The 6,389-nt window shown below is 37.1% G+C and overlaps 1 long non-coding RNA gene across 1 annotated transcript; it reads left to right on the forward strand.

The window, feature by feature from the left end:
• The first annotated feature begins 1,135 nt into the window (after nucleotides 1-1,135).
• Nucleotides 1,136-4,148, forward strand: LOC133780422 (uncharacterized). The gene is made up of 3 exons (XR_009869302.1): nucleotides 1,136-1,259; nucleotides 1,342-1,420; nucleotides 3,983-4,148. It is a non-coding gene; the product is annotated as an uncharacterized LOC133780422 (long non-coding RNA).
• Nucleotides 4,149-6,389: the final 2,241 nt, after the last annotated feature.

The following is a 6,389-nucleotide window of genomic DNA, read 5'->3' on the forward strand; positions in this document are numbered from 1 at the left end:
CAATGCACATGCTCGCAACATGTCCTCTAATATCTGGATCGTCCTATTAGATTATCCATCTATCTGAGGATGATAAGCAGTACTGAACTTTAACTGTGTTCCCATGGCCTTATGTAAGCTTCCCCTAAAATTGGAAGTGAAAGTGGGGTCCTGATCTAACACTGTCGACCTCGGTGCTCCATGGAGGCGCACGATATCTCTCACATAGAGATCTACATACTGGTCAACTGTATATGTAGTTCTCACTAGTAAGAAGTGAGCTGACTTGGTGTAGCGAGCCACAATAATCCATATTGAATCATGTTGACCAACAGTCCTGGGTAATCCCACCACGAAATCCATCGTGATGTTCTCCCATTTCCACTCTGTTATATCTAGAGGATGCAATAACCCTGTAACGTCCTACGTTTTCGGGTACCTTTAAACGACTCGGGTCGGGATTTTTCCCCCGGGTTAAGAATATTATTTTAAATAATATTATATTTTGTTTGTAAGTATTCCATCAGTTATTGCTAGCCAAAATATGAATTTTGTGATTTTAAAAGTCAAGATAAGACTTTCGGTCCTGGACCGACACAAAAACCCTGATCGGGTAAAAACCTCGGAAAATAAAATGAAAAATCATGGAAATTATATTTTGGGCATAAAATACATTCATAAAAGTTAAAGTTTGGTCAAAAATAATAAACCTAAAAGAAAATGGAAATTTTAAGGCATTTTGTGTTAAATGCCTAATTTTGCCGAAATGGGGAATTTTATTCCATGAATGGACCTTAGGTTAAATTTTATTATGTGATTAATTAAATTAAATGTGAGAGACATTTAATTTAATTAATTAATGTTAAGTTTGGTGGTTAAAACTTAATAAGAGTGAAAAAGGTGTCAAAAGTCAAATTGGGTTTTTCTTCTTATGAAATAATTGTTCACCATTAAATATATATATATATAAAACATAGAAAAAATGAAATGGTGGCCGGCCATGTGACTCTTTTTAAAGATGTGAACAAAAAAATAATTGAGTTTAAATCCCATTTTAATTAAGAAGTCCAGTGGGCAAGTGGGAGTAAAACACTTGAGTGTTTTTAGGATAAATTAGATAGTATAAACTATTCTCACCCCCAAAACCGACCCCCACACTCTCTCTCATTCACTCATCTGATTTTTGAAGACCTCTCAAAGTGTTCTCTCCATTTTTCAACCCCAAGAACACCAAGGAAACTTTGAGGCTAAGTCTTGGTCTAGGAAGTATTTTCCCTAAGGTAAAGTTTCACTAATCTAGGCTTTTGTAAAGTTTTAAGCATAGAGTTTCAAATAGCTAATTGACTATGTTGTTGGGGGAAGTTTGTTAGGGTTTTTGAAAGGTTTTGGAGGAGCCAAAGCTAATAGGAAGGTCCAAACCTTAAGCAAGAACACCAAAGAGGTAAAAAGTTTACTTTTGATGATTTTGTTGTAGGGTTTTTAGTTTTAAGCATTATTTTGTATATCTAATGCTTAAAGTTTATTGTTGGTGATGTAATAAGGTTATGGTAGTTGTTTAATAATTTTTATGATGCATGTGTATTGATTTTTGAAAATGGGAACCAAAACCCCCAAGGGTTTTGTAGGATACCCTAAAACAAAACATGTTTTGAGCTGTGACTTCCAAGGGGTCAAGCAGCCACTGTATATTGTTTTTGTAAAATTAAATTTTAATGTGATGTTGTTGAGATTGAGTACATAAAATTGAGCTTTTGAAACACTAAAAAATGTTTAGAAATGAGTAAGTTATGCTATTTCAAAGTTTAGGTAAAAAAACTGTTTTTTCGTATTCTTATTTTCGGAACCAAGTTTGGACAGCCACTGTATAGGGCAAATGAACCCAGTTTTTTTCTAAAATTTTGTGGACATATTTCTGGCATAACCTATTATTCCACTGTAAAATTTGGTAAGAAAATATTGAACGGTTTTAAAGTTATTAACTGTCAAAGTTTGGAAAAAATAAGGGCTTGAAAATAAGGTCATTTTTACCTCATTGTTGGAAAATGATTTCACCAATCAAAATGCTCATTTTGACCTAAGATTTTACAAAGCCCTAAATGGCATAACAAAAATGGAATTGGGAAATTTTTGTAACAATTGGGTAAGTAAATTTCAAGTTATGAACTAACGAAGTATGTAGTTAAAAATGTGAAAAATAGGTTTTTCACACTTAGTGTAAAAATGAGATTTTGGAACATAAGGTAAAAAGTAAAATTTTTCTTATTTCAAGATATAAATTGGTAAGTCTTGAAATCATATTTTCACTAAAATTACCCCTTTGAGTTTAAATGAATTATTTTTCTAGTAAGTAAAAATTGATTAATTGCTTTTGGAAAATTAATTAGTCAAGATGAGAAATTTATAACAGTTTTCCTAATTAAGACAAATTAGGCAATTTTCTTAAATCAGTTTTTAGATATTAAAACCTTAAGAAAACTAAAAGGAAAATTTTAAGAGTTTATTTTCTTTAAAAATAATTAAGGAATTTATTTGTATTTTCTGGATATAATACCGGCTAAAATCTTACATATTTTAACCGACTAGTCGAAAGTGCGGGTTAATAGCGATACCTTGAAAGAATAAGATTTTTAGCGGGTTGTGGAGAAATACCATTGTGATACCCGAGCCTAGGTATCGAGACCTTAGGATAGGTCTCCCCGAGACTTAGGGTTTAGTCTCGAATATTTTGTATGACTTTCCTTAATAGGTTTAAAACCAAATAAGGATTATAAATCCTTACAAATGACTTTTATTAAAATGACCAAACTGCCCAAAATAATAATAATGAATTATGAGTGCCATAATTAATCCGAGTATACTGTATGGATAACTACAGTATTGGCTAAGCGTAACTGGACTGAATCTTGGAGGGTGAAAACCTGCTGAGCGCTAAGGACTCCAAGTAAGTCAACTTATATTGTATGGCTGCAACATGAAATGATTATTGTCTTGTATGTTAGTATAGGGATACATGCATATATATAGGATGTCATAGAAAGTTGCTTAGAGACGTTAGTCTAGTGAGTGCTGATTTAGAAAATATGAACGGTAGAAGTCTGTCATATCCTAGACGGTTGATCCCCGTCACACTGCTTGATTTTATTTATGTCCAGTTCATTACCGCGACGGGTGGCCATGAGATGAGGATAAGCTGGTTAAACCTAGGGGCGCCAAGATAAATGGGACCTAGGGGCCCTCATGCTTACTTAATCATTGGACGGTTAGAATCTGAGCAAGTGCTCTGATAAGTTATTCCCGGATAGCAGCCGTGAATATTGGCCATTCAGTGAGAGTGCCTAGAGATACTAGGGGTTGCCAAGATAGAGTGAGGCTGAACACCCTAGGGGCAACTGATCACCAGCACCACTGATTAACATAGAAGTCTCCGTAAAACCGTGTAAATTGGATTACACTCTTGAATAAGTAGCGATGCCCTAGGTAACACGATAGTTACCCTTGATGAGAATATTTATTGGCTAGATCTTAGTGTGGAGACTCGGTTCTCTTTTACAGATTAGCAATTATGTTGGAGGGCGCGTTACGCATGAATTGTTGGAAATTGTCAAGTGTTGGTCTCGAATTATGTTGTGATATAATATATCTGCTTGCTCTGGGATTTTTTGAGTGCAGGGATATAATTGTTGATAAGATATAGTTGTGATATAATATATCTGCTTGCTCTGGGATTTTCTGAGTGCAGGGATATAATTGTTGATAAGATATAGTTGTGATATAATATATCTGCTTGTTCTGGGATTTTTCTGAGTGCAGGATTTTTTATCTAGATATGAATTAATTTATCCTTGGTTATCAGGCATGACCATAAGTTTGTCAGGACGCTTTAGCGTTCTTGAAATTGATTGTGTAGGGTCCGGATGGGTCCGGAACCCTAATTCTCTTCATGCTTTGTTTGAAAGTTGATCTTACTAAGCGTTTTCGCTTACCTAGTTGTTTCATGTTGTAGGTAAGAGCAAGGGCAAGGCAGAGCAGTGAGCGCTGGAGTCTTCCTTGCAAATGTACATGTGGACCGACCTTTTGGGAAGCCGTTTTATTTTTGGAAATGTTGTGTAATTTTCCTAAACTAGGCTCACTCTACTCTTTATAAAACATGTTTGTAACTAAATGTTAAGTATGGCCATACGACTTTTTAAAAAAGTTTTTTTTCTATGGGTTTTTGAGACATTTTGTTAAATGAAAACATTTATATTTCCGCATTATCGAGTCTTGAAAATCCGAGTCGTTACAAACCCTACCGGCCTCTGATGCTCAGCCTTGACCTATTAATATGTCAAGCACTTAGCCACATACTCCACTTCATCCCTCTTCATCCCCGGCCACCAATATAGTGATCTCACATCTTGATACATCTTCGTGGTGTCTATATGCAAAGAATAAGGAGTAGTGTGAGATTCATCCAGAATCTCTCGTCTCAAAGCAGTGTCTAACAGAACACATATCCTACCCTTGTACCTTAACAAGCCCAAATCAGACACTTTATAATCTCTGGATACTCTAGCCAAAACATCCTCTCTGATCTTGATCAGCTGTGGATCACCCAACTGACCCTCCTTGATTATTTCCAACAGTGTAGACTATAGCGTAATATTGGCCAACTGGCCCACCCGCAACTCTATACGAGCTCTGGTCATATCCTCTGCTAACTCTCTGGCTATCAGCCTTGCACTATATATTTGTCCCAGACCCTTCTGGCTTAAAGCATTAGCTACCACGTTAGCCTTTCCTAGATGATACAAAATCTCACAATCATAATCTTTTACTAACTCCATCCAACGCCTTTGTCTCATGTTTAGGTCTTTCTTTGTGAAGAAGTACTTCAGGCTCTTGTGGTCAGTATAGATCTCACACTTCTCCCCATAAAGCTAATGCATCCATACCTTCAAAGCAAAGACCACAGCTGCAAACTCTAAATCATGAGTGGGATATCTTTGTTCATACTCCTTCAGCTGGCGTGAAGCATAAGCAATCACCTTTCCTGCCTGCATCGAAACACAACCCAAACCTTGATGTGAGGCATTACAGGAAATCACAAACTTCTCCTGATTTGTTGGAAGACTCAAAACTGGAGCTGTAATCAACCTCTGCTTCAGTTCCTGGAAGTTGTTCTCACACCTGTCTGACCACACAAACTTTTGATTCTTGCGTGTCAGCTCATTCAATGAAGTAGCAATCTTAGAGAACCCTTCCACGAAACGCTGTAATAACCTGCCAATCAAAGGAAACTTCTAACCTCTAAAGCATTCTTTGGCATTGGCCAATCTCTGACTGCCTCAATCTTGGCTGGATCTACCTTAATCCCCTCCTTACTGACAATGTGCCCAAGGAAAGATACTTGAGATAACCAGAACTCACACTTCTTGAACTTTGCAAACAATCTGTGTTCCCTCAGTCTCTGTAGAACCAACCTCGGATATTGCTCATGTTCTGACTCTGACTGAGAATAAACCAGGATATCATCAATGAAGACAATCACAAACTGGTCCAGATAATCCTTGAACACTCTATTCATCAAATCCATAAAAGCAGCTGGGGCATTAGTCAATCCAAAAGACATGACTAAGAACTCACAATGCACATATCTAGTGAGAAAAGCAGTCTTTGGTATGTCTCCCTCCTTGACCCTCAACTGATGATAACCAGAACGAAGGTCTATCTTTGAGAATACTCTTTTACCTTGCAATTGATCAAACAGATCATCTATCCTTGGCAGATGATACTTATTCTTACTTGTTAACTTATTCAGTTCTCCTATAATCAATGCACATCCTCATAGAACCATCCTTCTTTTTCACAAACAGAACTGGTGCACCCCAGGGTGAGAAACTAGGTCTGATAAAACCCAAATCTAACAACTCTTGCAACTGTACTTTCAATTCTTTTAACTCATCTGAGGCCATTCTGTAAGGTGCTCTAGACACTAGCTCCGTCCCTGGTGCCAATTCTATCACAAACTCAATCTCTCTGTGTGGTGGCAACCTTGGTAAATCTTCTAAAAACACATCCAGAAACTCACAGACTAATCTGGTCTCACTGGCATGACCTGAGTGGTGTCCACCACACTGGCTAAGAATCCTATGGGAGTTCCTTGCAATAGATCTCTAGCCCTCAAAACATAAATCATAGGTATGCGAGGTCCATGCACAATACCAACAAACACAAAAGGATCCTCACCTTCAGGCTCAAAGGTGACCATCTTCCTTCTGCAATCTATGGTTGCCCCATACTTCACTAACCAATCCATACCCATAATCATATCAAAGTCATTCATAACTAACTCTATCAAATTCACTGACAACTCTTTTCCCTCCACTGTCACTGGTAAAGATCTGGCCCATCTCCTAGATACTACCAAC

This window comes from Humulus lupulus, chromosome 5, assembly GCF_963169125.1.
Source record: "Humulus lupulus chromosome 5, drHumLupu1.1, whole genome shotgun sequence".
Lineage (NCBI taxonomy): Eukaryota > Viridiplantae > Streptophyta > Magnoliopsida > Rosales > Cannabaceae > Humulus > Humulus lupulus.